Source organism: Acinonyx jubatus, chromosome B2, assembly GCF_027475565.1.
Source record: "Acinonyx jubatus isolate Ajub_Pintada_27869175 chromosome B2, VMU_Ajub_asm_v1.0, whole genome shotgun sequence".
Lineage (NCBI taxonomy): Eukaryota > Metazoa > Chordata > Mammalia > Carnivora > Felidae > Acinonyx > Acinonyx jubatus.
The window spans coordinates 115,846,423-115,862,887 of record NC_069385.1 but is presented as its reverse complement, the minus strand read 5'-3'; the positions used below and the strand labels follow the sequence as shown (position 1 = coordinate 115,862,887).

General features: G+C 54.2%; 1 long non-coding RNA gene across 1 annotated transcript; it reads right to left on the bottom strand.

Moving 5' to 3' along the window:
- Window positions 1–6,257: 6,257 nt before the first annotated feature.
- LOC106972812 (uncharacterized) lies at window positions 6,258–15,339 on the bottom strand. Its single transcript, XR_001429898.3, has 3 exons — window positions 12,427–15,339; window positions 7,611–7,742; window positions 6,258–7,289 (listed from the first exon to the last, which is right to left on the bottom strand). It is a non-coding gene; the product is annotated as an uncharacterized LOC106972812 (long non-coding RNA).
- Between the last annotated feature and the right edge of the window lie 1,126 nt (window positions 15,340–16,465).

Here is a 16,465-nt window from a genome sequence, read left to right as displayed (position 1 = left end):
AGGGCGGAAGGTGAACCTGATAGTTCAAAGAGAACTGTCTGGGCCCTTGAGGTTTGCTAAGGGGCAGCCAGTTGGACCTGGCCCTGGGAAAGGGCCCAGGCTCTGTTTTATAAGCTAATCCCCTCTCCACCTGCCCCTTTGCTATGAGGAGCCAGATTTGTACCCCATCCCAGTCTGGTTTTTCGGACTGCCATGGTTTTCTGGTTTGGGGCTGTCATGGCACAGCTGGATGCTGTTCTGACCCTGTCGTGCAAACAGCCGAAGGTATTTCCCAAGCCTGGGTACATGCAGGGCTCTGAGCTGGCTGCCCCCCGAGGAGACACAGAGGCACCAATGCCTCCTCTCCAGGGACTTAGCTCTGATGTCTGGAACCTGGCTGACCCTCAAACTGAAATTGGCCGTGTGCCCTGTGAACTCCCAGAAAGCATTTACTCAGGTTTCTTTGCAGCTTTGCTTCCCCGTCCAGACCCCATGGGCACAAATCAGAATTAATCATATCCCAGGAAACCGGTGTATCAGCAGAGTGGGCATGGGTGGGCAGGGGCAAAAAGAGGGGTGACTGACTCAGATATTTGGGGGGTGAGGAGGGTATTGCTCAGGTCACCAGGAACCACACCTGTGGGGAGAACCCTGGGACTAGAGAGAGGTGGCAGCAAAGGCCAAATCCGGTGGCCTAACAGAGGGATAACCCAGTGAAATTTGCATCATTATGAAGACTCTTGGCTATGGTGTCCATACCAGCTAATGTCCACCGGGCGCTTATTGGAAGCTGGACCACGTTCTAGATGCTTTAAGTGTCTTAACTAAGGGAATCTTCAAAAACAACCTAAGGAAATTGCAGCACAGAGAAGTTAAATGGTCTGCCAAGCCAGCAAGTGGCAGAGCTGCGGCTAATCCTCTAAGCTACACCACCTTTCAGAAGTGAGCGTAGGGAGACAAGCTGTCGGCTGGCTGGGTGGCGAGCCTAGTGTGTTGAACTGTGGAATCAGCAAATTCTTCTGCCCTCGGGATTCTCATTCGAGCTTCCCCCCAGGTGGAAATGCTTAATTTACATAGAGGATAGAAAATGAAAATTAAAAAATCAACCACTCGACCAAAAATGTGCAGTCAACCAGGGCAGAAATGAAGATGATGCCAGCCTCTGCTGCCCCACTATGTGACCGTTACCCACCTGCCTGGGGGTCTCCCCTTCCACCGCATCCTCTCTTGCCTCCCGCTTTGCTGCTCCACTCTTCCTACCACCGAACATTCTCGGAACTTCCACGCCCTTCTCCCTTCTCTCCAATTACCAAAATCTTTCGAGACTCAGTCCAAATCTCACCTCTTCCAGAAAACCGTCCCAGACATCTCCGGTTGGAACAACTCCGTCCCTGGCCCGTGTGCTGAGATAGGATGTTCTTTCAGCATCAGCCATAATTCACTTTGCATTAGGTCACTTCTCAGGGGAATCTGTCTCCCTGGTGCCATAAGCACCAGAGATTGCTCAGGAGGTAGCTGACACCTGCCTATGCCATGGGCAGCTGGTCATAGTAAGCAGGTCACTGGAGGGTCTTGGGGACCTCTTTCTCCATTGACTTGAAAAAACAGGCTTGGAGACCCATCTAAATTCCATGTCAAAGGCCAGAAGATAACACGAAAATATGATGCATAGGATTTTACTCTCAAAATCTATTTTGAAAAAATGATCTACGTTCTAGAAAACAAAATAGCTTTGGCATAGCAGACATCTTACATGAATGAAGATTGAGCCCTACTGCTTCATGTAATTAAATCTGAATGAGTTCATTCATTCATTCATTCATTTGCTCATCAGGCATTAACCGAATCTGGTTGCTCAAAGCTATGTAAGTTGGCAAATACTCAAGACCGTGAGCGAGGCAGTGTAGTGCAGGGGTTAACCGTGCAGACTCTCCAGCTGAACTGGCTGTGTGTAAATCCCACTACTGCTTATCAGGCATGTCACTTGAGGTAAATAAGTCACTTAAACTCTCTGCGTACCAGTTTTCCCATCTGTAAAATGGAAATGATAATTATAGTACCCATCAAGTTAGTGAGGATTAAATGAACTAATGGATATTAATAATATAATTGTCTATTTATATATGTGTAAGATATAAAGCAGTCCGAATTGTGTCTGCTCTGTAGAAATGCTGGCTTTTAAATCATTCTCGTCAGCACTATTTTAAAATGTGTTCCAGCAGAGAACGGGGGACCCCCTCAATGTGGAAAGATAATGATGTCCTTCCTAGGCTAAGGAGGGGACAGGCATTCCAGGCAACAGGAACAGCATGTGCAAAGGCTCAGATGTGCACACCGGCACGGCCAGTCGGGGGAACCGGGAGGCTGGGGTCTAATGTGTAGTTGGGGGCAGGCTTTAGAGATGCAGGCGCCCTGCCCGCCCACCGCTGGTGGTGCCACGTGAGGCGTTTGGGCCTCCGTTCTGATGGCAATGGTGAGCCAGTGAAGGGTTCTCAGTTACAGATCAGCTGTGTGTTTGAGGCAGATGGTTCTGGTAGCCGAGTGAGGGAGGATATAAGCTTGGAGGTGGGGCCCCCCCGCCCCCCCTCCAATTAGAAGCCCCGCGAGGGAGGCGGTACCAGATGCCTGCAAAAGCAGTGGCCGTGAGCCCTGAAAGGAGAGAACTCGTGAGAAAGAGGGAACAAGAACACCCCGTGGGACAGGGGACTGACTGGATGGGGTAGGAGAGGACAGATCTGGGGTGGCCCCCAAGTTCCACTCTCCGGGTGTTCCGCCCATGTGGAACGAGACACATGCACGCGCGACAGTTGCTGCGTCTTACTCATTTCTGTAGCCTCCTCTTTCCCTCCTCCCCCTCCCCAGCACCACGCCAGGCACGTGTTGGGTGCTCAGTGACTGCAGCTGAATCAGGTTTAACGGAACCCCAGTCTGCCCCCTGCCCAGCCCCTAGATTGGGCGACCGTGTCGCAAACACAATCACTCAGCCCTACCATGCTCTGGATTACTGCTGCGCTGTGCCCTGGAGGCGTCCGAAAGAAGCCCCGCTTTGCCCTGAGGAAGCCAGTCTGCCCGGACCCCGTCCTCAGCCCCAGAGCTGCCACATCCACCTGGAGACTGGGCCCTCTTCAAAGCCCTCCTACCTCTCCACGGGAAGGAGACAAGGGCCTAAGGCCCCTGCAGCAATGGGACGAATGAATGGAATGCAATCAAGAACTGACAGTACAAGCAAAGAGACCTACCAGCCCCGGAAAACGACGCCCCCCTGGAGACATCTGTTCCCAGAAGTGGTGGAAACCTTACCCCCCTCCCCTGCCCCCATTCCTGTCAGCCACCCAAGCAAGGTGCTGCCCTGGAGTGAACCCACAGCTCTTGGGTCTTTCTCTGCTACCCGTAGGGTTATTCACTAGTAAGAGAAATGAAGGCAAAAGAGCCTGGTTTGCTATAAATCCAGAGGTAGCCGGGAGCCAGCAATGGAGCACTGTCCTCACCCCACATCCCCCCAGAGCATCCTCAGCAGGCAGGTATGAGCGGGGCTCACCCGAGAGCTGAAGGTGCAGAGGAGTCCCACATCATGGGAGAGTGAGGGTGTGTATACGTGCACCCACGTGTGCATACACGGGAGAGTGTGGGCACCCCAGGCGCATGAGGGCACCACTGCATGCCCGTGCATTCCCTCATATTGCCTGTGTATACACCCATGTGTACGCATGCGTATCCATGCATGTGTCTTCGTGTGCCCACGTGTGCGTGTGCAACGAATGTACGTGCGTGCACAGTGCCGCCCAGGGGAGGGGCAGGGGAGCAGAGGCAGCAGGGGGGTACATCTTTGCAAAGTTGATACATCTGTTTGTGGGGAGGTAGGTAGGAGTGGGTTTGGGTGTGGTTGTGGGAACGGGAGCCCTTTGTTTGTTGTGAGGGAGGATTTCTTCCCAGGTGTTTGTGAATGAGGACGGGACAGATGAGGTGGGGCAGCCGTTCTTCTGGCAGAGGCCGTGTCTGTCCTCGTCCTTCCTGGGGTCACCTCCCAGGGTGGCTACCTTTGCCCAAAGTGCCCCAGTTTGGAGCCCCGGCTTGGGCTGGGCTGCCCAGCAGGAAGGCGCAATCTCACAGAGGCCCTGAGGAAGGATCAGATCAGTCTCGAAAGCTGAAAGGGGCATGTGGAAGTGGGGTGGGAGCAAGAATTCACCCCACACCTGCACTGGTGGTTGACAAAACAGATATCTTCCCCACAGAGGCTGTCCTGGGACAGGAGGATTGCAGAGTGAGGGAGGCTCTGTCTGTTCCGGGAGTGGAGACTTCGGGGCCACCACTCGACAGATCCCAGATACTGGGACACCTGGGTGGCTCAGTCAGTTGACTCTTGGTTCCGGCTTGGGTCATGATCTCACGGTTGGGAGTCTGAGCCCCGTGTCAGGCTCTGCGCTGACAGCGGGGAACCTACTTGAGGTTCTCTCTCTCTTCTTCTCTCTCTGCCCCTCCCCCCCCTGAAAAAAAATAGATCCCAAATCCTGTGGGGGCAGCATGTGAATTAGGTCCCAGGTGACTGGGAGAATGTCAGAGGAAGGAAGGAGGAGGGAAAGAGGCATTCGTGTGGCAGAAAAACCTGAGCAAAAGCCCTGTGGTGAGGAAACGCAGGGTACACTCAAGAAAGTGAGAGCTGAGGGAAACACGGAGCTCATCTCAAGTCCGCCTTCCTTCCGTACACGGGAGAAAACCGGGGGCCCAGAGAGGGCACGTCCCTCTAAGACCTAGAAGCAGGGACGAGGTCTCCTGACTTCTAGGTCAGTGCTCTTTCTGCTACTCCAGGACCAGAACGCCTGTGAGGGAAGAAAGCTGGGGAGTCAGGCTGTTGATTTTGCTTATCCTCAGTAGGGAGGACCGAGTCAAGGGTCCCTGTTCTTTGCTTCCCTCTGTCAGCAGCTCACTGTGTGATACTGCACCAGTCACTTTACCTCTCTGAGGTCATTTGAAGCGGGGAGAAGGCCTGGCTTCACCTGGCGATGCTACTCTTCACCCCCTGTGAGCTGATGACATTTGTCTCAGTCATCCTCCTGTCCCCAGCACCCAGCAAGAAGCTATAGCACGATGTAGGTGCTCAAATAAGTGTTTTGTTTTTACAATTTTTTGACGTTTACTTTTTGAGAGAGGGAGAGAGAGCGGGAGAAGGGCAGAGAGAGAGGGAGACACAGAATCCGAAGCAGGCTCCAGGCTCCAAGCTGTCAGCACGGAGTCGGACGTAGGGCTCGAACTCACGAACTGTGAGATCGTGACCCGAGCCGAAGCTCAACCAACTGAGAGCCCCTCAAATACGTGTTTTTAAACAAAGGAAAGAAGAAATGATGAGCTCCGTGACTCTTATACCACCCTACCTTGAGAGCCTTAGCCTCTCCCCAGGCAGGACATAGGGTGAAGGAGGCCCCAAATCGTAGAGACCTTGGAAGGGAAGGCAGGAGAGATAAATAACCTAACTGCCCAGAGGCCCTGACTTCTCCGTGCCTCTGGGCGGATGCCCTTGAGAGCGCCCTTCCTCGCAGCCTTGGCCTCACAGAAAACTGCTGCCAGGGGAGGGGCAGGGACCTCACGCAGAACGTGGGGGTGGATGGACTCAGGAGGAGCCCTGGCAGGCCTCTCCCTCACTCCTGCTCTCCCCACTCACCGCCTCTCTGCTCCAAGAAGTGTCCCCAGACCTCTTGTTCCAATCCTGAGAGGTTGGGCTGGCCCTGGAACCTCCTGTTTCCCATGCCAGTGATGCCTTAGTTTTTTTCAAACTGAATTAACCCTCCTTTTTTGAGGCCCCCTTTTCACGTTAAAGATTTTATTGCCCACTTCCCTCTCCTATGATAGTAGCTGTATTTCTTTTAACCTCGTAAAACGCGTATGCGTGCACACATGCACAAAACTAATCTATGGTGTACAAATCAGATCGAGGTTGCCCCCGCCCCGGGGGGGCAGAGATTGACTAGGAGGGGGCACACGGGAATTTAGGGGTACTGAAAATGGTCCGGATCTTGATCTAGGTGATGGTTGCACGGGTATATACACTGATCAAAAGTCATTAAGCTCTAAACTTAAGATTTGTGCTATTACTATATGTAGATTATACCTCAATGAAGTAATGCTAGTATCTAAAAGACACACATATACTTGGGGTACCTAGCTGGCTCAGTCAGTAGGGCATGTGATTCTTGATCTTGGGGTTGTGAGTTCGAGCCCCAGGCTGGGCGTGGAGCCTACATAGAAAAAAAATTAAAAGACACACGCAGAGAAATATATAGAACAGACATGCTCAGTTTAATCAGTTATAAAGCAAGCACCCGTGTAAACACCACACCCTGCACCCATAGGTGTCCCTATGTCGTTAGTCCACAGTGTTGGGTGTAACCAATGGCTCCCCTTGGACCCCAACACCCACAGATTGGGCATCCCGGCTGCAGACACCATGCACTTCCTGCTTCTCAGACTTAGGGGGACACAGACAGAGGTGGGGTGGAACCCATGGGCTTTGGAACCTAGAATTTCCCATCAGCACAACCCCAAGCTTGACTACAGCTCCTGTTCTGGTGAGCTGAAGGAACAGAAAACACACCCATTTCCCCTTTCTGGGAGGGGGGTTTCCGTACTGACCTCCCCCCGCCAAGTCTTGGCTGGGGGGTGGGGGATGTCCCCAGTGAAAGTCAAGGAGAACTGTGCCTTCCCTGCATCCATGCTAAAAATAATTCCAGGCAAGGCTGCTGCCACTGAACAGCAGGAAGGACAGATTCATGTTTTGCTTTAAACCTAGAAGCAGCTCAGCAGTTGGGGGCGAGGGAGGGGTGGGAGAGGGAGGCTAGGGATCTGAGAACCCTGGCAGTACTCTCCCCACCCCCACCTCCCAGCTGCAGCTGGTCCTCTCAGGGGTGCCTGGGAGGGGGGTGTGAGTGCAAGAGAGAGAGAGAGAGAGAGAGAGAGAGAATGTGTGTGTGTGTGTGGTGACAGGGCCTCCCAGCAGAGCAGGAAGCCTGGGAAGGTTGGAGATGGGTGGGGAGGGGTCTCTGTCCTGCTAACTGGAGCGTGCAGCCTGGAAGGGCACGAGTCACGTACTCCACGGGGTCCCCACCTCCTCTGAGAGGAGCTCTGTCCCAGCAGCCCACACCACACTCCTCTGCGGCCCCTGCCCGCCTGCAGTGTGGTGCCTGCCCCTCGGGGGCTCCTGGCACACACAGGGCTGAGGGTTGTCACTTCACAGTCCCCTGCTCTGTCTGGCTTCTGCTCTGCCCAAAGAGATGGGGAGGTCCTCAAGGGCGGGTGCGGTCCAGTGGCGAGGAATTTCCCTGGAAACGGGAAGTACAAGATGTGTCAGTGTGGGATCCCAGCTCAAGGAGTAAGCGGCTGAGTACAGGGAAGAGGCCCCCCTGGCCGCCCTCTCCTGCTGTCTCTCCTCCCACTGCTCCCCTGCCTGGCTCATGCTTCAGAGGCCTCTCACGTGGCAGCAGGACCATTCTGTAGGTGACCTCAGTTTCCCAAGGTAACAGTACAAAACTATCATGAATTGAATGAATTGGACGTGTGCCATGTTCCAGGCACTGGACTGCCTCTGACATGGATTATCTCACTTAATCCTCTTAGCAAGCCTCAATTATCAGAATTATTACTCTGCCTGTTTACAGATGATGAAACTGAGGCTTATGGTGATGAAGTGCTTGTCCTAGGATCCCGCTGGTAGTACGTGGCAGAGACGGGGCTCAAAGTCACGATTTGGGACAGAGAATGTCCATGATGGATATCTAGGGAACAACGAGACAAAATTTTGGAAATTGGATCTTCCCAAATGACTTAGGACACACGGTTGCTGTACTTGAGACTTTGGTTTAAACAAAACAAAACAAAACAAAACAGTGGCTTTAGAACCAAAATTTGTACTACCAGTTATGATTTGGGCCAAGAAATGTAAACATTCTGAGCCTCAGTTTCCATCTCTACCAAATGGGTACAATAATCCTTGCATAGAATTGCTACAGAGTAATGAATTTGAACCCAACATTTTTTTCTAAACCTGGAAAACACCATGCTCCTTACTGCCTCAGGGCCTTTGCCTGTGCTGTTTCCGTTTTTTGTTTTTTTTTTTTTTAGGTTTATTTATTTTTGAGAGAAAGAGAAAGAGACAGAAGGGCAGAGAGAGAGAATCCCAAGCAGGCTCCGTGCCGTCAGCCTGGAGCCCCACACAGGGCTTGATCCCGCAAACCACAAGACCATGACCTGAGCCAAAATCAAGAATTGGACGCTTAACTGCCGGAGCCACACAAGCACCCCACAAGTGCTGTTTCCTATACCTGAACCCTCAGCCTGTAGATGTTCACACACACTGATTTGTTCTCATCATCTCAATCTCAGCTCAAACTTAACTTTCCTTAGAGCAGCCTTGCCTGACTACCCAGACTACCCCATTCCCCTCAATTGCATCGCTCTGTTTTGGGGATCTGAAATTATCCTTCTCATTTATTTGTTTTGTGTGTTTATTTGTTTATGGCCAATCCTACCTCTCCAACTGCCAAGGAGGTAAGTTTCCTGAGAGCGAGGATCTCTGTAGGGTTCAAGGACCCATTCCCAACGTTCAAAGCAGCACCTGGCAAACATCAGCGCTTGCTAAACATTTATGAATGAATAATGATCGTGCTTTAAAAACAGCATTATTTTCCAGTGTCTGACTCTCCCACAGGCCTCACTAAGCCAAAGGGCAGTAAATGTGGGTTAATGAGGGCTCAAGAGAGGGCTTTGGGCCTGGCCCAGGCCCAGCCCCGAAGCTCCCAGGCTGCGGGGAGCCATGAGGCTGCTTGGGCTTCCGGCTGCTCCAGGATAAAGGTCAACCCTTTTGCTGGAACATGAGGTTCTGCACCATCTGGGCCTGCCTGTCTCTGGCCTCATCTCCCTGGGTTCCCTAACCTGTACTCCATGTCCAGGCCAGACCAAACAACTCAAAGTGCCCACCGGAGAACACAGGCTGCTTCATGCCAGTGTGCCTTTATAGACATTATTCCTTCCACCTGGAATGCCCTGTGCCCTTACTTTGCCTGGCTAGCTCCTTTCAGACTCGCAGACTGGCTTCCCCAGAGGGGCCCTCCCTGACCCCTCTGGCCACCCCCAGTCCCCAACTTCCCAGGGCACTATAATGATCTATTTTTGTGCACCTTCCGGAGTAGGCCAGAGATCCCTCAAGGGCCATGACCAGCTTTCGTGCCACCAGGATAAACCACAGTGCCTGGTGCAAACAGTAAGAGATTAACAGATGCTCCAGCACAGTTTTTAGACTTTGGGCCCCCAGGAATTAACACAATTGCTGGAGCACACAGTAGGTGTTCATGAAGTACCCACTGAGCACGTGAACCTCAGCAATCTGACACTGGCAGAGCTGGAGGCAAGGGGAAGAGCGCAAGTGGGGGTAGGAATGGAAGATGCTTCCTTGGAAACAAGTCGATGTCAGTTGGGACCCTAGGAAACTTCCCAGGAGAATGAACATATAAACAGCAAAAAGAAAAGCAAACACAGATGGATGGAGGCATATAAACAGGGCTCTCAGTGAGCAAAGACAGAGAGAAGGATGAAAGAGGAAGAACTGGGCTCAGAGGGGACAAAATGTGCCCATGAGAGCCGCAGAAGACAGGAAGCCAGAGACCGGGACAGGCCGACTCACTACAGGATGTCTGGTGCCCTTGCTTCAGCCTCTGGGGGTAGATAAGGGTGGCGTGGACAATGTGGTCCCTTCCTACGGTGGTAGAGCTGGGTGAAAGGCCACATGTCACGAGATTTTGGGACGTCTTGGGAAACTCTTCCTCTCTTAGCTCGGAAGAGGCCCCGGGTTATGAAACGAAGCACCCGAGATCGCACCGTCACAAACCAAGTTTCTTGCCTCTGTGTGAACAACCTAGCCACTCTTGCCTCACGTTTCCCACCGGGAAAGTGACTGCTCTTCTCTTGACGTTAGAGGAACGTTAAGATCACGCTGAGTTGGGACATGTAGGTGAAACGTACGTGGCCTGACACAAACCCCAGGGATTGACATGACGGTGGTGATTTCTCCCAAAGTGCTGCCATAAATGGGTCCTAACAGAGACCATGCCGCCGTGTCACTGAGTGCCACAGACAGACCTGAGTTCAGAGACTCAGGCTCTGGCTTTTGGATCCCATGCCAGATCAATACAACAAGGCAAAGTTTATTCCCAGGTGAGGGGGTGGTGAGTGGCAGCAGGCGTGCCAGTTGGCTGAGGGACAACGGAGGATGCCCTCAGCCAGCAAGCCTGACCATCCAACTCTGCCATTCAGCCTCCTCCAGGGCCCCTACGCTTCCAGCCTGTCAAATGGGCCGAAAACAGTTATACCTCAAGGCACGCACAGACTCCCAGGAGGCAGAGTCTCTGGAATCACTTGAGAAAGAAGGGACTGAAACTCTGAGGCTTGAGCAATGGAGGACTTAAAATTTAGGTGCATGGTCTAAGCAGTCTAGCAGACCATTTAGAAATGCTGGCATTGGGGGCACCTGGCTGGCTCGGTCGGTTGAGCGTCTGACTTTTGATTTCTGCTCAGGTCACGGTCCTGGGGGCGTGGGATGGAGCTCTCTGCTGGGCTCTGCACTGAGTGTGGAGCCTGCTTGAGATTCTCTCTCCTTCTGCCCCTCTCCCCCGTTCACTTGTGCGCGCTCTCTCTCTCTAGGAGGAGGAGCAGGAGGAGGAAGAGGAGGAAAAGGAGAGGAAGAGGAAGAGGAAAGGGAAGAAGAAAGAAAAAGGAGGAGGAGGCGAAGAAAAAGAAGGAGGAGGGGAGGAGGAGAAGGAGACGAAATGCTGGCACTGATGTCAGACAAATATGAATCCCAGCTCTGTCACTTCTCTGAACCTCAGTTTCCTATTATTGTGAATAATCATATCACAAATTCCTGGGGGAAGAAGGCCAGGTCAGTCTCTGAATGTTGAAGCCACTTTGAGGAGGTTAAACTGGTCATGACTCAGAAAATCACTAAGTCACCAAGTGTCAAATTCCATTTCACAGCTTCTGTTAGGAATGTGTGATTCCTGGAGGGTGGGGAGGGTCCGATTCCACCCCCCACCCCCCACCCCAGCCCCACCTCTGCCGTGTTCTCTGCGACTGATGGGGGAGGATCACAGATTAACAGGTCTGCCAAGCTTTGGGGGAGGCAACTTAAATAGAGCCTTCAGCTCACTTGTCCAGCTGGGCTTAAGAATATTGCTGAAGTGCTCGGGGAAACAAGAGTGGCAAGGAACAGAGGATGGACCTCAGAGGCCCGGAGAACCTTCAGACCTAAATCGGAGTCCATGACCTTGGAGGCAGTTGCAGGGCTGGGTGATGGGAGAGAGAAAGGGGACTGGGGGTTTTACCCTTTTGGAGTCCAGCTTTTCTCCTCCAGGGTCCTCTCTGCACCCCCGCCCCCACCACAAGAGTTTGGAACCCAAGAACTGATTCTTGGTGGGGTCCAGACCCCAGGTGGGAGGTGGGCAGATGAGAGCAAGGGTGACTGACTGACAGCAGGATGCCACAGCTGAAGAAGAAAGTATAAATATAAAGCGGCCAGTGTAGGACTGGACAGAGGCCATATGAAACACACGGTACATTCCGGCCCCAGCGTAACAAACTGTACCAGCCTTTTGGAGAGCTGGGAGCAGCGTGGAGGGGAGGGAAGGGAGCAGAGGTTCCTTCGAGGTTGGCCCTGCCTCCTCCTCCCCCACTTCTCCCACAGTTTGGGCACCGCAGGGAAAGTCCCGATGTTCCTTTTGCAACCACAGGAAACCTACTATCCCTGCTCACACTCTGTACCCAGTGTTCCTCTCAGCAGCTCCAGACGGGGAGGGAGCAGTGAGTGGGGGAGGGAGAGAGGGCTGGGGGTTTAGGCAGCCACAGCAGCCCAGATAACATGAGGGGAGGTGGTAAGCGTCGCGTGGCCGCCAGGACACTAACTCACAGACTCCCCGGCCCATAAGCGCTGCAACAGAGGTACAAATGGCGGTGAGGTGTAGGGAAGGAAGTGCCTTGCCCAAGATCACACAGCCAGTTGTTCACCAGGGTGGGACCAGAGTGCATCCAGAGCTGGGCAGCTCTCTTGGGTGTAGCGTGCAGGCGTGGCAGGCCAGGGAACAGGCAGTGCCCGTGAACTGAGGGTGGGGAGCCCAGATCCAAGGCTGCCTCTATGCTCTGGTTAAGCTCTGGGCAGGTCTGGCTTGGGCACCATCCCCTCCACTCCTTCCAAACCTATCCCCCTCCCTCCACCTAAATATTAGAGATAATGCATGTAAAGTGGCTAGCATGAAGGCTGGTTTGTGGTGATGTCAACCAGAATGAGTCACCTCCACGCCTCCTCTCTCCTCCTCCACACACACAGCCCAAGGCCTAGAACCTCCTGGGATCTTTCTCCCATATCACCACCTCCTTCCTGAGTCCCTATAGCTCTTAACATTTGGTACTCACCACCTGCTGGCTTGGGTTATTATTTAACCTCACGAGCTGTGTGTTTGTCTCTTCAACTGGTCTGCAAACTGCCCAAGGGCAGGAAATCATTTCAATACACCCAACATTTACTGAACATCAACTCCAGTGCCAAACTTGGCCTGTGGGGGATGAGCTCAAGTGTTGGGGGGGGGGGAGGGGGCTCAAAGAGGCAGACTTTGTTTCCGCCTCAAGGACTTTTTAATCTGGTTAGAAGAACAGGATTAGTAAACAGATCACTAGAATACGAGACAGGCCACACGCTGTGCCGTGAGAAAGGTACAGACTGAATGTGCCGGGCATTGGGAGGGGAGAGGAATCAGATTTGGCTGGCGCTGTTTCAAGCGGGCTTTCTGAGCTGGAGCTGAAGAGATGGGTAGCCTCAGAGCATGGGCACCCCTGGCAGCAGAAATGGCACAGCACACTGCGGAGGTTGGGAGGTGGGAGACGAAAGGACTTTAGGAATTGTGTCTTCAACTTTCTACTGACATCGTTAGCACGACCCAACAGAGCCTTCCATATGGTATGCTCAGTAAGTCAGTCCTTTGTCCCCTCCTTGGTTTGGAGACGGTGGAACCTTCAGGAACTGCACTCAATGACGTCTTTCTGTAGATGGATGGGTAAAGAGAAAACGTGGCTCTGAATAAATCCGGGTTTGGGGCTGGAACAAAGGGAGGGGTCATGTTCCAGTTCGGGGTCGTCTTCTCCACCCTGCCGTCTGCTCCCGGGCTCTTCGTACTGCCGGCGTCCTGCCAGGGGTTTCCCAAGCTCTCCCAAAGGGCTGGGCTTGGTTTGCCAGCCCTTGGGAATCCCTGGAGTCTCCAGGCTGGTGCGAAGAGCGGACGGGGAAGAGGGTCCGAGGCACGAGGAGGAGGAGGCTCCTCGTGGCGGGGGTGGGGTGGGGGTGGGGGGGATCGCTTGAATCGGCCCCCCTCCAGCGGGCTTCCGTTGTCACGTGACTGCATCCCAGGTCTTCCAAGTGTGGGGCTGGCGCGCTCCCAAGCTATCCTCCTCCAGACTGGACCGAGCGCTAGCGGGGCTTGGGCGGCAGCCTGGGCGGCTCCTTCTCCCTCGAGGAGCTACCGACACCTGCCCCCCCCCCAAGTGTGCCGCTCGGGCCCCACGCGCGCCCGGGCTTCCACAGCAGGGCTCAGGTGGGGGGCTGGAGAGGTCTGGGTGCTGTACGTAAGGCTGGCGCCCGGGCTGGGCTGCGGGGCCCCGCGGGCCGGGGGCGCGTCGCCGGGGCTCCGCACCAGCCCCCCGGCCGCCCCTGGCCGGGCCCCAGCGCGCACTCGCAGGGCTGCGGCGGCGGGGAGGCTGCGCGCCGAGCGCAAGCCGCGAGCACAAACAGGGCGAGGAGGCTGGTGTGAGCGCCTGGGCCCGGTGCCAGCGCGCCGGGGCTGGAACACAATGTCCCGAGCGGGCGGGCGAGCGGGGAGCGAGAACAGCCTGACTCAGCAGCTGGGTAAGTGGGTGTGCTCGCTCACCAGATCAACCGCTCTTGCAGCCTGCGGTCAGCGACGACCCGACTCTCGGAGGCTCCCTCGAGCCCGGGGGAGGAGGGGGGGGGGGTGCGGGCGTACCGCCGGCTCCCCGGCTCCCGCCCCTGCCTGCCCCTGCCTGCCGCGCGGGACCTCTACGTGGCCCCTGTGAGCATCCCTCTGCCTTCTCGCCCCTGGGTTCCAGCGTCGATCGGCCCCCCAGCCCGAGCTGAGCAGCCTCGGCCCATCTGGGAGGGGAGCTCTCCTCCTGCCCCCCTGGGCAGGTGTGGCCCGGCCTGCAGCTTCTGTGTACAAGGCCCGTTTTCCCCAAAGCCCACCACTCTGGGAGGCCCCTGGAGGTCTTGGTGTGGGGGATGTAACTCATAGCGGCAGATGGAGGTAGAAATTTGTTCTAGGGTGGCGGGGAGCACAGGAAGAGGATGCTGAGAGAAAATGGGATATAGGGCAAGAAGATCTCCTCCACCTCTGTCCTTGGCTGACCCAGAGTTTAGAGTCTCTTCCTGTCCCCTCCCCTCAAAACCACGAGGCCCCTGAAGATTTCCTCAGAGGGAGGGAGAAGCAGGTGGGGAGGTGCTTTGAAGCCTGAGACCCTGCTTTTCTGCCTTCCCCACCCTCCCACCCAAAGCCACAACAAAGACCCATGAATCCTGCCACCCAGCCACAAAGCTTCTCCTTCCTCTGCTGTGCCTGCTGTCCCCTGTGGTCTGGTAGGGCCTTGGTGAGGATGACAGCCCAGGGCAGGGAGCTCAGATGGCAGCCCAGAGCAGGACTCTTCCTGGAGGTGGAGACCTGTCCCACACCCCAGCCTCCTGGGGTGTCTGCAAGGTGCCCCAGGGGACACGCTGTGCCTGGCGTGTGCCAGGGCTGGCAGGGAGGGGCTCCGTCCTCTGCTGAGTTCCAGGAAAGGCCCTGGCAGTCAGCACAGGCCTGGGCTCCAGGGCCTTTGAGGGTGGGGCTGGGGGAGGGACCCCAGGCAGCTGAAGTGCCTCACCTGGGCCTCATGCCCCTGGGCCATCTGATGGGATCTCTGGCATCCTCTGAGGAAATGGATGCCAATGCAGGCCTGGGCCATGGACCCCCTTCCCACACATAGAGTCATATTTCCCACATGTGTGCTCGCCCAGCCAAAGCTCACAGAATCTCCCAGCCAGGAGGTACCTCAATGTTGTCAACTCCAATCTTCTACCTGGTATATGAAATCAGTCCAGGATATCCCAGGCCAGTGATGGTTCTGGAGCTGTTTGCACACCTGTAGTGACAGGGACACTCTCAAAAGACAGCCCACTGCCCTTCTCCAAGTCCAGTCACCTACAGGACACTTGCCCTCGCATGGCCTGGAAGCGACTGAACTCATCCTCCTGTCCCTCACACCAGCTCTTCCCCGTTACCCACTGTGGGCTCTCCCATCCCCCAGACTCACCACCAAGGTGGGTTAATTTTTAACTATTTTCTCTCCTTCCCCATCCTGTATCTGATCCACTACCAAATTCTTCCCTTTGTTGCTTTTATTACAAGATGTATCGTTCCTTATTTTTCACATTCACCGCTTCCTCTCTATCCCCATAGATTCCACCTTTGGCCCAAATTCCCACAGCCTCTGTCACACTGTCCTTTCTGACCTAGGATTTTCCTTTCTCCTACTGGAATAATCTTTCTAAAACGCTGTTTAGTGTGTATGTTTTCAGCTTCAGATTCCTCAAACGCTGGGCATACCAGCTGTTAACCTGTGTGTTCCATAAGAAGGGACCCAGATTAATTCATGGTGCGCCCAGACCACAGAGTCCAGCCCTGGGCCCGTTACATAGCAGAAGGGCAGCAAATGACCTATCCACTTGGTTGTGCTGACTTGGTGACCCCATTACCCTGGAGTCTGTTGGTTCCTCATGCTCGCTCAGGCCCTTTTGTTTTGAAAAGTCCCTGTTTTTTATTTACCAAATCTTCAGAGAGGGGTGGGGAAGGGAGAGGCTGACATCCAAGTTAGCATCAGGGAGTTTGTGTGAGGTGCCAACTGCAAAGACCTTGAGTGCACAGTGAAATGAATGAGTGCAGCTGCCTGCTGGGATCCTCTGCTTTGGTAAGACACAGAAAATCACTGAGGAGGGTGGAAGGCAGAAAGGTGAGTGGGCGCAACCAGTGACTTTGGGTTTACAGACGGATCTTTTCACCATTGGAGATTGCAGCCTGCCTAACTCTGGGTCCCTGGTCTGATGCCCGTGGATTGTTCTCTTTCTTGGCAGCAGATCATACACACGTACGCACACAGACACGCACACACACACTTTCTCTCTCCCTCCTGGTGATCCTGACCCCCAACATTTCAACATCTACCTCCTGCAGGAGGGCTCTGATGCTCTACAAGCCATTTCGATCGTTTTGTCAACTTCCCTCTGAGCCCTGTGAGCTGCCTTCAGTCTTTTCTCTATTTTATCGCTTACTTACGTCCCGTAATATTTTCAACCCCATTGATTATAATCTCTTTCATGGCAGGGATAGTATCTTTCATTTATTTATTTAATATA